The sequence below is a fragment of the Rhipicephalus sanguineus genome, chromosome 8 (genome assembly GCF_013339695.2).
Source record: "Rhipicephalus sanguineus isolate Rsan-2018 chromosome 8, BIME_Rsan_1.4, whole genome shotgun sequence".
Taxonomy (NCBI): domain Eukaryota; kingdom Metazoa; phylum Arthropoda; class Arachnida; order Ixodida; family Ixodidae; genus Rhipicephalus; species Rhipicephalus sanguineus.
Window position 1 is genome coordinate 103,089,066 of NC_051183.1, and position 20,056 is coordinate 103,109,121.

Here is a 20,056-nt window from a genome sequence, read left to right on the forward strand (position 1 = left end):
GGGCCTCAAAGGCGCGTAAGAGTAGGATAAAGAAGGGGGGAAGAGCGAGAACAGAAAACGCAAGGAAGAGTGTGCACTCCGTAACTCAGTTCAAATCACCCGCCTCGCTCGAGCCAATCACGTCAAGCCAAAGACGTGCGTGCGGGACCACACCACAAAAAAAAAACAATTTTCGACAAACAAATCCTACCACAACAAAATTGCTCCGTGCTTGTATACATATAATGTTTGTTGATATTACGTGGGGTCATCATTGCTGTCAGTTGATAATTAGAGATATAACGCAACTAAATTCAAATCACCCGCCGCGCGGGAGCCAATCCCTTCAAACCAAAACCACGCGTGCGGGACCACGTTCAGCGCGATAAAAAAAAAATGTACCGGCGTGGGGAACTGTGGAATCGAACGTGGTGCCGTGATAAGTTCGTTCCGCGCTTGTATATTTGCGGTGTTTATTGATATTATGTGTGCCAATCATCGTTGTCAGTCGTCGACTGGAAGTGTATCGCGTGTGGGATGGAATGGGCGGCCTAAAGGTGTGTCAAGATTTTGTGTTGGTGTTCTGTGGTGTGTCGTCGTAGCCTCAACGGGCTCGTCGCTTTGTCTGCGCGCTCAGCGCTGCGTGATCGGCGTGCTTTCCACGTTTCTTGATTACTCACGGTTATTGCGTGGTTCAGTCGAGTGCATCTACTCAGACAGTCCACCGCCCAGTGCCTTGTCTGACGACGACGGCGACTGTAAAGCACAAGCGTGCGTCTCAGCGGATGCCTAGGTGAGTTCAACTCGCCAAATTGCGTAACTATGTGATCTTACTGTGTGATGACATTTATGCAGGTAAGGCAGCCCGGGTGGCGTGTTCACACAGCAGTGATGATGTACGAGAAAAGTTGTCTGATAGGCAAGTATGGATTCTGCTACAGGTAGTATCTGCTTTTCTGTGATGTTTTGTTATACACTTCTAGTAGTTGCTCTATTTGTGTCATTTAAGCCTGGTGCTGTGCGATGTCAGTGCGCGTTAAAGAAAACCAGATTCCCAAAATTTCCGGAGCCCCTCCGCTACGGCGTGTCTCATAATCATATCGTGGTTTTGGCACGTAAAACCCCAAATGTTAATATCGCGAGGTCATCGCTTGAACCGATTGTTCAATCGCCTGCCGCCATAAAAATTCGCCTGCTTTTAAACGCACTGGTCGCCTCGTACATTTTCTGTGAATAAAATGCATCGGTAATAATGAACTAACGTGCAAATCAACTACAATGCAGTAGACGGGGACGCAGATAGACACAAAACGCTTGTCAAGCTGCTCAGAAGCGTATGTATCGCTGGTTGCGTCACCATCTACTGGGTGATTCCACGAGAGATCGAACATGCCTGTCCGGTCGCAATTTTTGTTTTGCCTGGGTTTTTTATATGTTATGTGGGCACGTTCAAAGTGCACGGAACCGAAAATTTTATTTCCAAGAAACGCTCCCAGTGCACCAAAAAATTATTTGAAGGTGGCGGCGCGGGCCTCCTGTTTTTGCTCACTGCAATGTTTTCGGATTTCACGGCCGAATTTAGCGCGAACTATAAATGATGTGTCGAAAATTTTTTTTGCTGGTTTTAATACGCATTACTGTGAATTACATCCATGCTTTTTTTATGCTGTCCTCAAAAAGAAGAAAATGTGAAAAAATGGCAAACACGGCCGAAATCAAAAAAGGGTCCTAAGTTTGAGGCGCCTTTGCTATTACAAACAGAAACTTGAAAACAATGTCAAATATAGAAAAGAGCATTTGCAACATTTATACGGAAAATAATTTTCCTACAGGCAGCGCAAAAAAAGAAAAGAATAGTTAAAAGAGCGAGTTTTTTCAAAAAAGTACATTTTCAAAAAGTAAAATAAAAAAAACTCCGGTCTCAATTTTGATGAGAATTTTTTATCGAAGAGCGCTTATGTCAGTGAACACACGGTTTTAATATCATATGTCCTCATTTGCTTTGTTTACGAGATATAACTGGCCAAAATGACCCTTGCAGTGTGTGCTCACTTCAGTGCGACTGATGGTTGTTATCAGCTTGCATTGTGCGTAAATCTCAGTTTTAATTATTCTACTGCAGCAAAATCTTGCTCTGGTGGCTTTTCGTCAAGAAAAATGTGTTCTCAGATTTTATTTGCCTCTAGCGTGTGCGAAAGTGGGCTGCTGTCGCCTTCTAAAGGGTGATTCCACGAGAGATCGAACATGCCTGTCCGTTCGATATTTTTGTTTTGCCTGGGTTTTTTATATGTTATGTGGGCACATTCAAAGTGCACGGAACTGAAAATTTTATTTCCAAGAAACGCTCCCAGCGTGCCAAAAAAATATTTGAAGGTCGCGGCGCGGACCTCCTGTTTTTGTTCACTGCAATGTTTTCGGATTTCACGGCCGAATTAACGCGAACTATAAATAATGTGTCGAAAATTTTTTTGTTGGTTTTAATATGCATTACTGTGTCCATGCTTTTTTATGCCGTCCTCAAAAGGAAAAAAAATGTGAAAAAAAGTGGCAAACCCGGTCCAAATCAACAAAGTTTGCTAAGTTTGATGCACCTTGGCGCCTTTCCTATTTCACACAGAAACTTCAAAAAAGTGTCAAGTATTTGAAGGAGCCTTTGCAACATTTATGCGGCAGATCGTTTTCCGAAAGGCAGCGCAAAATAAGAAGAAAATAGTTAAAGAAGCGAGTTTTTTTCAAAAAAGTACATTTTCAAAAGATAAAAGAACTCAGGCCTTAATTTTGACGACATTTTTTATCGAAGAGCGCTTATGTCAGTGAAAACACCATGTTAATATGTACGTCCTCATTTTCCTTGTTCATGAGATTTAACGGGCCAAAATTACTCTTGCTGTGTGCGCTCACTTCAGTGCGATTGATAGTTGTCATCAGCTTGCATCGCACGTAAATCTAGTTCTAATTATTTTCCTGCAGTAAAACTTTGCTCTGGTGTCTTGTCGTCAAGAAAAATGTATTCTCAAACTTTAATTGTGTCTAGCGTATGCGGGGGTGGGCTGCTGCCGCTCTCTAAAGGCCTAACGCGTACGCAGTTTGCAGCTTATAACCTCAACTTACCCCGCCTGTATTCGCTAATCAGAAGAACGCGAGACACCGCGAACACATGGTTTAGGTCACTTTGTCAAAACTCTCCTTGCACACAGAATAAAGCATCTCGTATGCAGCGAAGGCCAACTTAATCTGTAACTAAATGCCACAATCAGCAGGCGCGCTGTATTGCAGTTGTTTTCTCACTGCCTGCTTGCTTCCCTTCCATTACGTGCATTGTACGCTCTAACCATCTTCCCCATTCGACGCACACTGTGCCTAAACAACTTTTGTAAAAAGTTAGCTCAATCATTTCCGAGCCGTTTATTTCACTTCCCGCTATCACATGTTTTCGGCGTCGCAGATAACGTCTTCCTCTATCATCTCGACCTTTACCTCAGCGTTTCAACAGCCAAAACGTGCGGTGCGGCATGATTAAGCCATGAGTGGCCGAAGCTGCCCAATTGATGATGTTTTGTTGCTACTTTACTTAAGTGCTTTCCCACGTCGAGGGACAGCAGAGGTCATTGGTGGCGCCAGACGGACATTACCCTTAGTTTTGACAATGAGTGTGCCCTACAAATTAATTATTACAGCCCAAAGCGCTTAGACACCCTTAGTCATAAAATGTTAAACCGTGAGCAGTTCTGGAAACGCATTCATGACAGCTGCGCAGATGTGAGATAATTTGTGCGGCGCCGTTCAGTATAAACGCTTCGACTTGCTCTAGGTCTAGCTGTTCACTACACGCGATGCCCGCTGCCCATGGCTAGGTCCTATTATTCTGGGCCGATTATTTACGCGTTCACAAAAAGAAGATTGCTGAGGAAAATTTTCGTTGCGCAAATTTTCTTTCTTTGCTCTTTTTGTTGTTGCCTACCTCCGGAAGCTACTGTCATAGGCTGAGGATCTTCGCGACACCTGCGAAGTCTGCTTGCATTGCTTTACGCTCCTCAAGGAAAACCTGTCTACATCTAACCGCGATGAGGTAGACCAGGCATTTCTTCAGGAAGAAGAAGCGATTGATATCTTGAACAGGCGCGCCCATCTTTCCTCTGATGATTCTAGGCGAGGTTGTAGGCTGCAGACTGTTTACATGTTAGCCATTTAGAGGGCGGCAGCAGCCCACTTTTGCACACGCTAGACACAAATAAAATCTGAGAAAACATTTTTCTTGACGAAAAGCCACCAGAGCAAGATTTTGCTGCAGTAGAATAATTAAAACTGAGATTTACGCACAATGCAAGCTGATAACAACCATCAGTCGCACTGAAGTGAGCACACACTGCAAGGGTCATTTTGGCCAGTTATATCTCGTAAACAAAGCAAATGAGGACATATGATATTAAAACCGTGTGTTCACTGACATAAGCGCTCTTCGATAAAAAATTCTCATCAAAATTGAGACCGGAGTTTTTTTTTATTTTATTTTTTGAAAATGTACTTTTTTGAAAAAACTCGCTCTTTTAACTATTCTTTTCTTTTTTTGCGCTGCCTGTAGGAAAATTATTTTCCGTATAAATGTTGCAAATGCTCTTTTCTATATTTGACATTGTTTTCAAGTTTCTGTTTGTAATAGCAAAGGCGCCAAGGCGCCTCAAACTTAGGACCCTTTTTTGATTTCGGCCGTGTTTGCCATTTTTTCACATTTTCTTCTTTTTGAGGACAGCATAAAAAAAGCATGGATGTAATGCACAGTAATGCGTATTAAAACCAGCAAAAAAAATTTTCGACACATCATTTATAGTTCGCGCTAAATTCAGCTGTGAAATCCGAAAACATTGCAGTGAGCAAAAACAGGAGGCCCGCGCCGCCACCTTCAAATAATTTTTTGGTGCACTGGGAGCGTTTCTTGGAAATAAAATTTTCGGTTCCGTGCACTTTGAACGTGCCCACATAACATATAAAAAACCCAGGCAAAACAAAAATTGCGACCGGACAGGCATGTTCGATCTCTCGTGGAATCACCCTACTGTGCTGCGCTTGATCAATCTATGACCAATAGCATAATTCTTCTATGGTGAGGATTTCAACCTGGCTGCGCAAGGTTTTTTTTTTTCATTTTTTTATTCATATACCCTAAAGGCCCATTTGGGCATTACATAGGGGGTTTTGAGACAGTTATATGAACAAACTTGGTAATATACACTGAAAATATTAAACAATATAAAACATACTATACTCTGTTCCAGAAGTTCCGTGCAGCACTGTGGAAGCTACAGGCCTTCTCAACCAATCAGGAGGGCGAGCACATCTAAGTGTATCCTTCCGCGCCCTGTCGTCTGCTAGCGGCGAGCGCTGCAGCGAAAGCGGCAAGAGCGTCTCGGGACACTGTGCAACTGCGCAGTGAGATGAGCTGTAATTGTGAAAGCGGTTAAATATTCTCCTCGGCATTGTAAAAGCGCGCGTCTTCGAGATACTTGCACGTAGACATTTGAGGGATAGGGTTCAGTGGCTCATGTTTCGGTGGAAAGCACCGCACTGGCCAAATTGAATATGAAAGCACCACGCTTCATCAGATTTCGTATACGCATGCCTATGGGCATGCGAAGTGCCGCTTCGCTCCCTTGTCGTAAAAGCTGATCCGGGAACGATATCGCACAGTTGAACCAGGCGCCGCCATTTTGACTAAGAAGTGACCAAATCTGCCACCGCGGACTAATCACAACCCAAGACTGGGTCCTCCGCGGCGCTGTGGACGCTCGGGCTGTGCGGACTACTCATAAAAGTTTAGACAGTGTCGTACCATTCCTTCGTACTTTATAAGTAAAAACATAACACATACGAGCCACAACAGCGTTATTTCTTTCGTCATTTGCATGTTATAACACGTACAAGCAAGAACTCTTTCTTCAGTATCATGGAGCCACAAAAATTGTTTTATACAGAAAATGCGACAAAATCGTCATACAAATCACAGCTACAACACGCAGAGAAGCCTTCAAGTAAAAATCCTCCGACGAGACCGCTTGCAAAAGTCATGAGGACAACAACGGGCTACGTATATGGGGCACTACATCTCGCTTCGCAACAACCTGCGCTCGAGGGTCGTGTAGCCTTGGCTCTGCTGCACGGAACTTCTGGAACAAAGTATACTATTAATACAGGTTGGGGCGCGTAGCACTTATTTCAGGGGTCTCGAACTTGCTTCAGCCGCAGGGCCGCAGTCTCGAAATTTTTTAGTCTCCCGCAAGGGCGGGGACAGTGAAAAACTGAGAGGGAAAAGATGGGGAGGGGGAGGGGCATGAAAAAAATTGTCAACTAACGTTGCCATTTCAAAGACGGCCTTTCCCATATACCATATTGTTGACGATGGAACGCGTTTATTTACAGAATGGCCCACGAACCCAACTTCCGAGCGGCATGCCTACCGGCCGAACATCGGAGTGACCCGCCTGTGCGCAGCTTGATCTGCCTACCATGCGTCGGCCTTGGTCATCATCTCACCGGCCTCGCCTTTCATCTCTACCACCTGGAAAGCCGGCGTGGCCGACGGAGGTGAGGTCGCTGGACGTACGGCTTTTCACAAAAGTATACCCTGCACCTGCACCACAATTGTGACGATTGAACGCGTTTATTTACAGAATGTAAAATGAATGCAGATGTACAGCTCGGAGCGAAAAACAGTTCACCGAGCCGCTCGCAAGCAAGTGCAGCCTCGTTCTCGTTTTCTTCATCTACTCTCCGATAGCGTGTTTAACTATATTTGTCATTTCTAAAGGAGATTTGATGTCAGGTTTTGAGAAACATATCGACACTGATACATAGACGGTTTTACATAAGACACATGGGCACGGCCACAAATGCTGTTAAATCAGTTTTTTTTTTATTTTTTATATAGCGACGTGAATTAACAAGGTCACATAACGTCGAATGCACCAACCCAACCGTTTTCATGCGCACACGTTGTACTGTAGCACTGTTTGTTTAGTTCAAGATACAAAACAGCAAAGTTAACAGCCCAATACGTGGGCACCAAAAACCATCAGTAAAATAGTCTATAGAAGGACCGAAATCAATACGCCGATAGTGAAGTATCGAGTTTTCATTTCACCGTTATGTTTAAGTGTATTGTAACCACATGGGGTGCCTTACGAAAAAATGCTTAGATCAGTCTCGCCAGAGTTGCTCAGGAGCGTATATATTAAATAAATGAAAGGAAATATCGGACAAGGACAGCCATATGCAGACTGGGCCGCTGGCTAGAGATATACGGGCCATATGTTTGAGAACATTGATTTAGTTCTGCAGAAAACTTACAAGAAGGGAATGCATTTGACTGAATCATATTATGTGCTGGTAGTAACAGTAAGTGTGCATATAACTGCAAGCTTAATTGGAAGTAGTACAGCATGTCTATATAAATTATAATTGACAGACGTGTGTGTCAGTTCAACTAAGCTTATTAAGGTAGCGTATGCTCTGCTTGTTGCTGTGTTTGCCTGGGAAGAAACATGTCGATTATTAGTCCTGCCATTACATATATTTGTTTGATGAACTAAACATGTTCTCTCTAATACCAGTTTATTTAATAGTGGAGTAGCATCATTGCAAAAACTTCTTATCACAAGTGGCTTGGGATGTGATGGTGTATCAAGAACATTACTTGATCTTGTGGTACCGTAGTTTTCGCTTTCCTTTGTACTTTGCTAAAGAAGCATGAAGCCAGAAGTGGGGTCTTATTTGCAGTATAAAAAACCAAGATGTATCAATCAGGGAAAGGGATGACAGTGCTGCTTTAGTTTATGCAGTTATAAATTGAAGAATGTCATTTCTGATATGTTTACATGTTTTCTGATCACAGAATTCTGGACAGTGTGGTTATACTGATTTTGTGGCGTGCCAAGCACTACGAAATTGAACAGACGAAACAAGGGCACTGGGTCAAGGGCTACTTTTTCTTGTTAGACACAATCTACTAATGCAGACAGACAATGAAGCCAAGGAAGGCATAGGGGAGATTATTTTAGTTTTTGACTGTAGTGTGGTAATTTTTACATAAATTGAAAGGAATTAAAGTCAACAAAAGAGACACTTGCTCCTGCCAGGGACCGAATCTGTAACCTTTGGATAGTGCGTCTGATGCTCCAATGGAGCTGCAACAGTGGTCATTGTCCCATCCATCCCATTGAGCACCTCAGTGTGTAATCCCAACAGTACATGCTAGTGCTACTTTTGGCCATCCTGGCGTCTTGTAGAACTCTTTACGAGCTGGCAGCTGGCCAATGAACCCTTGCATGCTACCTGAAGCCATCAAGTCTACCGGGACGAGACCCTATAGCTATGAAAGGACAAAAGAAACATAGTGAATTAAGGGCTCATTGAATTGAACTGACACTTGTAGGGCACAGCACTAGCCCTGCATATGAATTGACTTTAGTGCAACAAGGTTTTTTTTTGAAGCGTTCAAAACTGGGCTTGTTGGCAAAACATACCCAAGATTTAAAACCATGCAAGAGCAGCAGAGGAGACAGAAAAGCCAACACAGTGCTCAATCTTTGCTGTAACCTCTGGTGCTCTTACACTTCTACTAAGTCTTCAGCTATCTTGAAATCTTCACATTCATGATGTCGTACAATAAGGGTGGCTCGTTACCATACATTGTGTACATAGAGCATACACTGATCTATTTAATATTGTGATGATAGTGCTGATGGAGTTTTCTGTGCAAGTTGCTTATTCGGCAAATGTATTCTTCATACTATTTTAGTACGCCAGTGTGGGAAAGCTTGACATGTAACGCATAAATAAAATTGTCTGCAAAAATCTATTACTCCACTAATATTTGCTCTTAATGCATCCTAAGCTCATCATTCATGGACAGTTTTGGTGTATCAACAGATACCTGTGTTAAGCCATCATGTTTTATATGTACTACTTGTGTACTGTAAGGCCTCTATTGTGTGCAGGTTATGGAATGTTTTGTGGCATCTGTAATGCATGTACCCAGCATAGACGACTGACTGTTCAAGGAACTGAAGCAGTGGACAGCTTGCTGTGAAAGATGGGAGCATTCTTCCTCTGGTCTGGACAAGCCCATATTAAGTGGTAGGCATTGGTTTCCTTCTCTACAAATGGGCAGTTCGAGAAGAGTAGCTTGGGCTTGTTGGTACGTAATGCGAGTAAAATAGCGCACACTTAGACAGAGTAAGCAGCACGACACAAGCGCTATCAACAGATGAATATTTGAAATAGCAGAGAAAGACTTGTGTACAGAAATGTGTGAGGTGAGTGCGCATGTTACACAGGCATGGCTGCAAACGATCTGAAATCGGCACAAAGGATCGGTAGCTCCTTTACGGGCAAGCTAACAAAAGGCATGCTAACACACCGTGTGCCTAACTTCTCAATCATTTTGCCTTCTATTATCTCATGGACTTCATTTTCTTTAGTGTTCACAATCACGTCAACTTCATCAAATTCAGGCTGACATTCACACGTGCTACAGTTGCATAGCTAGGTGACCGTTTTTGTGCTTTTGTACATTGCAACGGTGTTCTCTCAAACGATCGTTAAGGCATCTAGCGGACTGGCTAATGTAGAACTTTCCATAATGCAGTGGGATCCGATACGCAGCATGATCAATGCATCTAACAAACATACATCTATGTTTCTTTGAGCATGTCGCTAGTAGCTCCTTCCTAGGAACACTACTATTGCAAAGGCTGAAAGGTTTTTGAGGGGCACTAAACACAGCAGATACATCAACGCGACCAGCAATCTTCTTGAGATTATGCACAATATCATGCATGTAAAGCGCTACACAACAATGCACTCGATGGTGCGGGCAGATAATTCGTGAAGTAAAATTTCGACCACTGCTGCCTGTTGATTCTCGGATAACCAGCTTCCAGTAAGCGACCTGTTCTTTAGCACAAAAACACAAAAGTGAATGCCCTCTGCGTGTTATTATATCTGAGAAAGCAGCATGGCAAAAATCTATTTCTAGCTCCTTGCTAGAAATACTAAATCTGCTGCAGTGTAATGATCCTTTTCAAGTGAGATATTCTACCTTAATGATAATTTCAGAGAGCACCGTGGCAATCAAGAAAAGCACAAGGACGGTCTTCTAGCTATGCAGTGCGACATGTGGATGTCAGCAGGAATTCGATAAAGTTCATGTGATTGTCAAAAGTAAAAAGTTAGTCCATGAGATGATTGAAGCCGAAATGACTCAGTGGTTAGGCACACGATGTGTTAGAATGCCTTATATTAGTTTGCCCGAAAAGGAACTTGTATTCCTTTGTACCGATTTCAGATGGCTTGCAGTCATGCCTGCGTGACACGCGCACTCACTTCACCTGCTTCTTTACATAAGCCTTCCTCTGCTATTTCAAATAAACAATTGTTGTTAGCGCTTGTGTCATGTTGCTTACTCTGTCCCTGTCTAAGTGTGCGCTATTTTACTCATCCAACTGAGAAACTTATGGCACTATATGTGAGGAACACCAAGACAGGAAAGAGTATGTAATAGCAAGTGCTTGTGATATTGTTCAAACACACAATGTTGCAACTTGCCTGCAGCATAGCTTGCACCTTCACAGCTCTTTGCAAACAGTCGCGCAGTTGGGCACACATCACCCTGCTGTTCTGGGTCACAGAGAATGTGGCCGGTTGGATCAGCGTGATGTGACATGTACCCAAAAAAAATATCGTCTGAAGGACACTCACCATTTATACCTTGGGCTCAAATAAAGAGCCAAGGCTTTTATGCTTCGTTACAGCCTCTACAATGGAAATCTCAGACTTCCAGTCACATGCTTTGTGCTGCTTACAAGTTGCTCCTGTGATCACTTGAACCATTCCTGTCGCTCTCTTGTCATCTTTGAATGACACCAGCTTCTCTTCTGATGAGCTCGTGAACACCGCAACGTTGTTGATAGTGCATTTCAATTTTTTCTAAGGATATATGATATCAATAGCTGCATTAGTAAAGAGAAATGGGAAAAAGCATACCTGAAGCTATGTCTTGCTAATGGCTGCAGCCGACCTCACTTTCATGAGGAACAGGCACTCAAAGATGGGCAAAAAATGTCTCAATAGAATCTGATTTCTTGTGTCACTGTCTGTCATTGAGATGCCTTTTTCGCTTGCTTTTTTTATCATATTTTTCACACCTTCCTTGGTGAAGTAGGATGCTCAGAACGAATGAAACAAGTTAAAATGTTTTTTCCCATCAAGCCGTCCAACTAACTTCTTTTCAGCGTGCAGTTCTATTCTTTATAAAGCACTTCAAAAACTTTTCTACTGAACTATACATAATGCAAGCTCCCTCCTTCTGTGAAGCACAGTGTTTAAAGCAAAAGGGCATGTGAACTTCTGTGGATTTTTGTTCTTGGTAGTGCATAATTGCAAGCTTCAGTATTTGCCAAGTCTTAAATATGTGCTGTTCATAACATTTTGACTGCAAATAACTTTTGTTCATTAGCCAACTTTATCACTGCATTGGTTCTATTCGTATTGTTGTGTTGTACAGAAACAGGGTGAAATATTTCCATGTTCTCTAAACCTTTCAGACGCCACCAATGAAAAACTGTCTGTAAATGCGTCAAATTGATACATCATTTCAAGGCACTCGATATTCTATTGCAACAAAAATAATGTCATAATGCATTAATTTATGTGTGTTATAGTAATTATAATTCAATTGTAATAATTATCTATTGTAAAGTCATTCATGCTACGTTCTTACATTAATAGAATGAAATCTTACGCCAAAAATATAGTGCAAATTTGTTTTTGTGTATGTTCATTTGGAGTGAAGAAAAATTATACTTTTGGCATGGCTCGCAGGAAGGAGCACTTCGAACGACTCGTTGAACAGTGTAGTGCCTTCAGCAAACTGATAATATACAACAGTACACTGCAAAATGAAGTTAAATGAACACAAATTTATTATGCAGCAGGTTCATTTGATCCAAAGCTCAACGTATCTTGTTCAACGTATCTTGATCAGCGCTTCTTGTAATTCCTCCCTATGTGCGTTGTCTTGCTTTTCGCGCTGCTTACTTCCAAGGTATCTTGCTCTCTAGTAGCCCTAGTCGTTACCAATGGCAAAAATAAGTGGTGCACACAATTGTGTACATAGCGTGTCAAAGGGTTAAAGGTTAATTTTCTGGAGAGTCCTTTGCTTTGTAGGTGGCCAAGTAAAGCCTCACTTTAGTTGTAATTATGAACTACATTAATTGAAAAGCTAACATTAGTGATAAGATTCAGTGAAACAAAAATACTCCGTATCATCAGATCTTATTGCCAAGGGCCTCTATGCACTGTGTGATCTTTTGTGCATATGCAAGACGAAGGAGTGTTGGCTTGGTGACAAATGAGTGTCAAGGGTGAATGCAAGAGAGATCATCTTCAGTTTTCTCTGCTCTGAGGTATCAATTTTATTTTGAGGGCCTCACATAAGTAGTGCTTCAGATTTGACAAATGATTTTGTGTGCTTTTTTAAGATGTCAGGGAAACCAGGGCTTGCATTCATTAAGCACCATTGTCTTCATTAGCATACTGCAAAAACATTATTCCTAGAAGTTACTGCGTAATTACAGCATTTAGGCCTTCATTTTATATTCCATAGCTAGGGTTAGCATGGCACTACATTTCTCGTTTTAGTTGGACATTTGTTCTGTGCTTTCCTTTTTGTTTTTCAGTCACATTTTAATGAGTCATTTGGTTTCAGAAGTACTTCAAAGGTACCACAGAATGTAAAGTGCATTCTGACTTATGCCCGCATGGCAGTTAGATGTTTGTACATATGTGAACATCGTATATGTCTGTGCACAGGCATGAATGAACAGATTATGTTGCACATTAATGTAACATGTAATTGTTTAGAGCAAGACAAGGGACATAGAAATATTATGTTCATGTAAGACAAAGGCATGACATGGATAGATTCAATGCCTGGAAATGAACAGTGTTCAGTACTGTTATATCGAGGGCAATTCATTGAATAGTATTAAAATTGCGAGATTACTGAGAAAGAGAAAAATATCTTTCGTGACTGCATTTACTAATCCTGATGTGAAATAAACTTTGTGCTAACTTTGAATTTTCATGTTTATATGTTACCACACTGTGCATGCTGATGGCAGCGACGACAACTGCAAAGGGTAAATGTTGGAAAAGCTACAGACATGAGAGCTAGGTAAAAGGTACACACAAGTGAACTGTTGTATTTTAAAATTGCATGGTGAATTCCTTGACGTAATATTCATATTGTTTACTTTTACTTTATTCAAGAATTCTTGTGGGTCAACCAAAAAACATTGAAGCCACATGGCAATTGGCTCTGTATTAATCGCAGCTTAAGAGGATTGAAAAGTTCCTTATAAATAAAACATCCTTGAGATCTTTCGAAAGCAGGAACAAATGTGATAATGACTTCATAACTGTATTATGGAACAAACAGAATATCCAGACGACACATTTTTGTGCCTTCCAGGGAGATGTTCAATATCAACCCGATGAGAGGCAGCAAATGTGGAAATGGACGCAAGTCAAGGACAGCTGCAGACAGCAAAATATTGAAACTGATACAACGATTGTGCTGAATCACCGAAGATGTAAGTTAACTTTTTTGCTGGTGTTACTTGCTGATGAGCTTGTAATCCCTGCTATATTTTGGTTGCGTGTGTAGGGCCTGATATTCAATAAGGTTGTGCTGAATATGTAGGTTAACAAGCCTGAATGGTCAGTCTGAGGAGATCCATCATAAACATTTTTATTGAAGGAATGTTGAAGCACTTGTTTTTACACAGAACAAGACAACCTTTATGATAAGTGAAAGCAATTTTCAGATATACTAACAATATTTGCAGACTTGTGTTGTCGAATTTACATTCCTTATGCTTAATTCTTTTTCGCTTGCATGCTTCCTCGTATCTCTTTGTCTAAACAAGGGGCACCAGTGCCGCCCCGTCTATTGCTCATAATATGAGGGGATGCTTTGCTTTGTGAAACGGAACATAAGAGCCCTATGTTAGCTAGAGGCTCTTCTACCAGCTATAGGCGGTGGTCTGGCATGCGTTCGCCTCTTGGCCATGCCTGGTTATTTTGACCCCCAGTAGCCGACAGCTTGAGCGGACGTGCTTTCTCATGCAGCAAACTGTGCATTCTAGTCAGCTGTCACTGTGCGTCGGCCACACTCTCGCATACCCTCTTTCATGAATGACTCTGTGTATGTCAGCAAACTGCAGGTTGTCATATTGACATCAGCAGGAAAGCACATACATGGTGCTATTTGCTGTGGCTATGTAACCAGACAATATACAGGAGGGCAGACAGTATTAGCAAAGAAAACTGCTTAAGTTGACCAAATCGCTCTTCATTAATTTCTCTCATTACTGCAACAGCATACTTTCCGCAATGTAAGAGGCTGCCTCATTCTCGGTTAATTGCTAGGTGCTTTTCCACGTTTGCTGCATTACTAAGCATCCGAGCTCGGGGTCGCCAGGAACAGAAATAAGTCGAGAGCGAGAACAAGCAGGAGGTGTAGTTTATTTTGTTAGCGGTCGTTTTGATCGAGTGCTCAGTTTGATACAAGTTACTGTGAACGAGACAAACTGTTGCTTGGAAGCAGGACAGAATGTCAACGTCAGTGCCACAGAATGCAAAATGCTCCTGAGAGGTTGTGTAGCTAGCTTTGCTGCATACTGCAACAATGCAAGGAATAAGCAAGTGGAGAGCAAAGCTACGTCCCCATTACGATAAACAGGAGCATCTGCGACCTTGATTCCATTGTCAGGTGTTGAGTTTCTGGATCCCGACGAGCAGGGACGTGCGTTACTTATGAACTCCAATTGGAAAGTGTTTAATAATGTGTAACACATTAAGCTGTGAGAGAAAGTTGGGCAGCCTCGATGTGCCTGCCTTTGAGCGAATGCCTTGGGCTGTTGATGTCGCCTATGACACTCACTCATTTTACATTTCGAGTTAACTTGTGAAAACACCACAAGCAAGGACGATTTGCAACACTGTCCACCTGAAACTACTTGGCGTGATGTGGGAGCGGTAACTGAAACTTTGTTTCACAAGTGCACCTTTGGAGTGGCTCATTGCGTACATTTTGATTTACTTATTTCATGTTGCATGTGCCTCGTTTTATGCAGAAAGGCTAAACGTCACAGAACGTGTTTTTATCTCCTCTTTAGCTCTTTTAATTTGGCATTTTTGACAAAAACGACACTCCTTCTCAGCAGGCCTCAGTTCGAATCTGTTCACAGCCATTGCACGTGTCCGACAGCTGGTGCGCAAAATCTGATTTTCACTTTTGCTTTGTTTTCTTGCTTTCAAGATCCCCCTTTGCTTGAACAGTTACACATGTCTAATCTCAACATGGTAATCTAGCATTTCAATTGAACTTAACGTCTCCCCTCATGTCTTTAATGTCGTCTGCACAGAAGTCATTTGTATTTTTTACTGTGAACACTATTTTTTTTTTAGTCAATCATGCAGGGGTTTAGGATACACATGCCCTTTTCTTTTTTTATGAGATTGGGCGGGCTGTGGATGCATCAAAATTCAAAACCTGCTGCTGTGTGGCTCGTTTGTTTTTGCAAGGTAGATGCAAAATTCTGTTTCGGCACAGATTGCCTTCTTTCATTTGGTTCAAGTGTCCTCATATATTTGTTTCTTCTCTTTTCAGATGAGCCAGAGTGCGAACAGTATACTCGTACAGTTTGGCAGAATAAACCCCATCTTTATGCGTTCAGAGCAGCTGGATGTTCACTGTTTACTTGGCAAGAAGTAGTATGTATGCATGCTTCCTGCCACAGCTATGTGCTGTCCCACACTTTGTGGGAAACACTGAATTCTGCATTTGCTGAGAAATATATGTGCCAAATAGTGCATTTTGTTGCTTTGCAGTCACCAATGCACACAAGTTGACCCCACACTGTACTTAAAAAGTTGTAATAATGGGTGTTCTGTGGTGAAGAAGGTTGTGGTGCTTTACATGCAGCCACCGCAGTGATTATTGACTGATGCCAGTGGCAGCTTCTACTTTGCAGCAAAGAAGTTGTTAGAGAGAGCATACACAGGTTAAGCAGTAATAATGACAAAAAATTCCACTGGATGTTAAATGCAAGTCATGAGAAAAGACATGCATGTACATGTTGCCCCTGTTGAAACATATATCAGGCTACAAGTGCCATTATATTTGCTCTGCCAAATTTCTTGTTCAAGTTGAACAGCAATATCTGTTCTTGGGATTGCCAGACTTTTTGTGACTGGCGTCCAACAATGTTTTCACCAAAGTTTCATCCCGACCAGGCGAGATGTTGTCAGACCCTAGACTTCAAAAAGCCAAACTATGTACGACTAATTTGTATGTGGTGCCAGAACACTTCAATTTTCACTGAAGTAGCAGACACTTGTAGCCTGGCATTTGTTTCAACAGGGGCAATATGTACATGCATCTCTTTGTGACTGTTGTGTTAAACATCCAGTGGAAGTTTTCGTCGCCATCACTGCATAATGCGTTTTTCCTCTCTCTAACAACTTCTTCGCAGCAAAGTAGCAGCTGCCACTTGCATCAGTTGATAACCATTGCGGTAGGTGCATGTAAAGCACCGAAACTTTCTTCACCACACAGCGCCCATTATTACAACTTTTTAAGTACAGTGTGGTGTCAAGTTGTGCACTTTAGTCACATTAAAGCAACAAAGTGTGCTATTTGGCACATTTCATATTCCTCATTAGTGCGAAATTTCCAAGTCATTACATGCAACATTTTCAAGGAGACATTACGTACATTTCCAGGACACATTACGTATGACAATCCTAAGGTGACATCACGTACAACGTTTCTTCGAGATATAATGTACGACATTCCTAAGAAGACATTACGTATAATGTTTCTAGGAGACAATACGTACAACATTCCTAAGAAGACATTACGTACAATGTTTGTAGGAGACAATGACAATACGTACAACATTCCTAAGAAGACATTACGTACAATGTTTGTAGGAGACAATGACAATACGTACAACATTCCTAAGATGGCATCACGTACAATGTTTCTAGGAGAAATACGTACAACATTTCTAGGGAGACTCCGTTTACGGTAATCGCCCTATTTCAGAATCGGAAAAGTGATCGGCAACTTTTTACCTTCAGCTTTTTACGTAAACAAGGGGCAATATTTTTAACAGTGTACGTTTGCGAGAAGCACTTCTCGGACAGTGACATAGACAGGCGGTGCTATTATGGCGAGCTTGGTGGAGAAGTTCTCCTTGACAAACCGAAACGGCCAGTGTTGTTACGAGACGCCGTGCCTTCAATCTTTCCGCACGCTGTCCCAGCTACTTGCCTGCTGTTCTCAAAAAAAAAAAAAAAGAGACAGCGTGAAATTTCGACCACCTGAGGTTTTGTAACGTGCACCTAAATGTAAGCAGACGGGCCTTTAGCATTTTCCCTCCATCTAAATGCGGCCGCCGCAAAACCTAAATCTGAATTGATGGCATATAGTGTAAGTCCCATCATTCGTTGAAATAAATTACACCTCACTCGTTGAGTTCACCTTCTCAAAAATTATAGATTTCGCGTTGTACAAAATATATCACGCTGGTAAATTTCCTGTATGTGACGCAGGGGCATAGCCAGAAATTTTTTTCCGGAGGGGGAGGGTTCAACCATACTTTATGTATGTTCATGCGTGCGTTTGTATGTGCGCGTGTATATATAGGCAAGTAAAACGGAAATATTTCGGGGGGGGGGTTGAACTCCCCCTGGCTACGCGCCTGATGTGACGCCATTTTTCTCGTTAATTTACCGAAAAAAACTTGGAGTGCGCTTGAGCTTCGCCTTTAAGAGTAGAACGCGATAGGGTAATCGGGCCCCGTGCGCATCGCCTTCTCAATTGCTAGCCTCACCGACACCGACGCCGACACCGGTATTTCTGCTTAACGCTGTCGCGTTAAAATTTGGAGCCGGCGAGGACGCACAAAAACACATCCATTCGGGCGTGAAGCGCGAACGGCGAATCGGCGATGAATGGCCTTGAACCGACGAGCTTCGTCGGAGAGCGCAGTGAGAGGGACGCGCGCATTTGTCCTTCTCCGCTAGCGGACTCTCACGATAGAGGGCGCATGAGCGCCGTGCCCGATTCCGTGACTTTATTAAGACGCCCGAGCGAGCGCAGTTTCGCCTCCTCAAGAATTCTTGCTCCGTGGTTCATGACGGACCTGAGGGCAGTAAAAAGGCTCGCGTGTACGTCAGAAAGAAGTCTAGAGACGAAGTGTGGCCCAGTTACCTGACCGGCTGGTTGGAAACGCTGATCGCTATTCCACCAACGCAAATGGGTTTGCTGGCACGAACTAATTTGATATGTTCTTCGCTCTTGACATGAATGGCGTCACCATCTAGCAGCCGCACTTGTGTTGAGCTTGTGTTGAGGATGTGAATGCGAGAATCCCAGACTTCCATACTTATCAAAATTTACGTTACCACAATGAACATCATCATCATCATCATCATCATCAGCCTGTCTACGCCCACTGCAGAGCAAATGCCTCTCCCATGTTCCGCCAATCAACCCGGTCCTGTGCTTTCTGTTGCCACGTTATACCTGCAAACTTCTTAATCTCATCTACCCACCTAATTTTCTGTCTTCCCCTCACGCGTTTGCCCTCTCTTGGAATCCAGTCAGTTACCCTTAATGACCACCGGTTATCCTGCCGACGTGCTACGTGGCCGGCCCATATCCATTTCTTCTTCTTAATTTCAACTATGATATCCTTAACCCCCGTTTGTTCCCTGACCCACTCTGCTCTCTTCCTGTCTCTTAAGGTTACACCTATCATTTTCCTTTCCATCGCTCGCTGCGTCGTCCTCGATTTAAGTTGAACCCTCTTTGTAAGTTTCCAGGTTTCTGCTCCGTAGGTAAGTACCGGTAAGATGCAGCTGTTATATACCTTCCTCTTGAGAGATAGTGGTAGACTACCATTCATGATTTGATAATGAATGGTAGTCATGATTTGATAATGAACATGGGGGCCACTTAAGAATGAAATGCCATAGGACTGCATGTCCTTTACCAAAGAGCACAACTACGGCGCACGCGTAGATTCTTCGCGAGAGACAACTGAGTATGATACCAGTAGTTTTCGCGCTGGTGTAGCTATGAGAGATTGTCCGTTATTGTCGTCAGCGTGGTATTATCAGATCTCCTTGAAGTTTTGCCATGAGAGCGAACTTATAAAACAATTTTTCGGTTACTCAAGTTATTTTACCACCGTCTCCATTCTCATATTTTGGACGTTCCCTCTTTCTGTCTATTTACATTGATTTTCCTTAAAGAATGCTGAGCAACAAGTCACAACTTTGATAGATGCCGACGTCTCATCTTTCGAGCCACAACAAGATGTGTGTCTTTCTCGCGATTATTCAGCTAGTGTTTTTCGGAAGTTCTGACGCTTATATTGCTAATTATTACGCGATGCATGTGGGATATGGTCTCGCTGTTTACTTTTTATCTTGCTCTCACCTTTATCTCAATATGTCAAAGTAGTGCGATCTTGCAATGTAAGCATATGTTAACATATTCTACGTTACAACATCGCATACAGGATTCTCGGCCGATCACTGGCTATGATGATGATGATGATGATGAGTGGACATTAAATGCGAATTTCATAGCGAAACCAAGGCACTTTCATCGTTTCTATCTATCTATCTATCTATCTATCTATCTATCTATCTATCTATCTATCTATCTATCTATCTATCTATCTATCTATCTATCTATCTATCTATCTATCTATCTATCTATCTATCTATCTATCTCGCCGCCAACGTTTGGGTACTCTCATGCTTACCTTCTTAACTTAGTGTAGACCGAATCTGGCATGGGAAGGTCAGAGGATATCGCGATTATGCCTCTCCTGTCATGACTTGAATGATGTGAAAACCCTGTCGTGTACATCGTCAACCCCTTCGTCGAGACACGTATGGCATATACACGTTTACCACGGGCCGCGTATACGGTTATGCC

At 42.4% G+C, this 20,056-nt stretch overlaps 1 long non-coding RNA gene across 4 annotated transcripts in view; it reads left to right on the forward strand.

The window, feature by feature from the left end:
- The window catches only part of LOC119402276 (uncharacterized), a 39,635-nt gene extending 23,771 nt beyond the window's left edge, over window positions 1-15,864 (forward strand). The window contains exons 2-7 of one of the 4 annotated variants that reach the window (XR_007417187.1): window positions 537-772; window positions 835-920; window positions 6,394-6,558; window positions 9,011-9,108; window positions 13,505-13,625; window positions 15,707-15,850. This is a non-coding gene — a long non-coding RNA (uncharacterized LOC119402276). Of the gene's footprint in view, window positions 1-533; window positions 773-834; window positions 921-6,393; window positions 6,559-9,010; window positions 9,109-13,504; window positions 13,626-15,706 lie in introns of those variants that run through there. The other 3 variants (XR_005185704.2, XR_007417189.1, XR_007417188.1) reach the window with 3 other exon arrangements.
- The last annotated feature ends 4,192 nt before the right edge of the window (window positions 15,865-20,056 follow it).